This window comes from Phytophthora parasitica, assembly GCF_000247585.1.
Source record: "Phytophthora parasitica INRA-310 unplaced genomic scaffold supercont2.78, whole genome shotgun sequence".
In the NCBI taxonomy this organism is placed as follows: domain Eukaryota; phylum Oomycota; class Peronosporomycetes; order Peronosporales; family Peronosporaceae; genus Phytophthora; species Phytophthora nicotianae.
In genome coordinates, this window is record NW_008649064.1 from 41574 (window position 1) to 43193 (window position 1620).

Genomic DNA, 1620 nt, shown 5'->3' on the forward strand with positions numbered 1-1620 from the left:
CCGGCAACCATGCACAGGTTGACGTCGAAGATTTTCCGGGGATTGAAACAGACAAGATCGTTTTACGATGATATCTACATCTTCACTAAGTCGCAAGATGTGAACACTCACTTGGAAGTTCTACGGAAAACACTGGATATATTGCGAGACAACAAGCTTTACGTTAAGCTGGCCAAGTCTATGTTCTGTTCCTCGGAGATTCCATGTCTGGGAGACTTCGAGGGACGCAATGGTGTACGAATGGATCCTGTCAAAGTGCAGACGATTCGAGACTGGCCGGTTCCGAGAAATCAAGAAGAGCTACATAGTTTTCTTGGGCTCACTGGCTACGTTCAGCGCTTTTGTCCGGAATATGCGGCTCTTACTGCAACCATGTTCAGTCTGCTCAAGAAGCAGAAGAAATGGAATGCCAAGATCCACTTCAGTGACGAACAGCTCAAGAACGTCAAGGAACTCAAGCGACGATTATGCAATCCACTCGTACTGCATCTTCCGGATTTCAGTCAGCCGATGCATCTACCGACGGATGCCAGTAAGTTTGCTGTTGGCGGGGTGATGTTTCAAATTAATGACGGAGTTGATCGTCCAATTGCTTACACAAGTCGAGAGATGAATGCAGTGGAGCTTAACTACCCGACACAATAGCAAGAGCTACTAGCGATTGTACATGCGCTAGCTGCTTTTCGGATCTACTGTTTGGACAAGTCACCGATTGTGGAGACTGACCACAAAAGCTTTGAAGGTCTGTTCACGCAAAAGATGGGTAACCGCCGGCTCGCGCGATGATATGATATCCTAGCTGAGTATCAGCCAATATTTTCTTATCTTCCTGGAGCGACGAATGGGATCGCAGACGCGCTGAGCAGAAGACCCGACTTACAGCCAGAAACGAAGTACTTCCATGACTTAAGTGTCACTGGTTCTAACGACACTTCGTTCAGCTTGTCCATCATCGAAGTATCCTCAGATGCCGAGCTTGTCACCAATATCAAGGCAGCGTATGTGAAAGATCGCGATATCCAAGTGATACTTGCAGCCATAAAGCGACGTACCGAAACGGTGAAGCAAAAAAACAAGTGCGAGCACCGGAAGAAGTACAGGCTGTACGCAGAAAACAGTGGTTTGCTCTGGTACCAGACACCAGCAGACAACTTACCACGGGTTGTCGTCCCAAACGATGTGAAGCTTCAGAACGAGATCATCAGCGAGTGCCACGACTCCAATTATGGTGGACACCCAGGTGCGGAGCGAACGTACCTGACCCTAGCTAGACGGTGGTATTGGTCGAAGATGTTAGCGTCGATACAGAAGTTCATTGCGGATTGCGAACAATGCAGACGCAATAAGCCTCGGCTAACAAAACCAGGTCTTCTCGAACCTTCGAGCATTCCGGATGAGCGATGGAGATCCATCTCTATGGACTTCATCACTGACCTGCCTGGGACGAAGAACAAGGTCGGCTCGATAAGGGTTGTTGTGGATCGCTTGACGAAGAGATGCCACTTTGTTCCGACGACGAAAACTGTGACGACAGAAGGTGTTGTTTAACTGTTCGTGAGTCACATCTGGAAGCTCCATGGTATGCCGACCAACATTGTCTCCGACCGTGACAGCAATTTC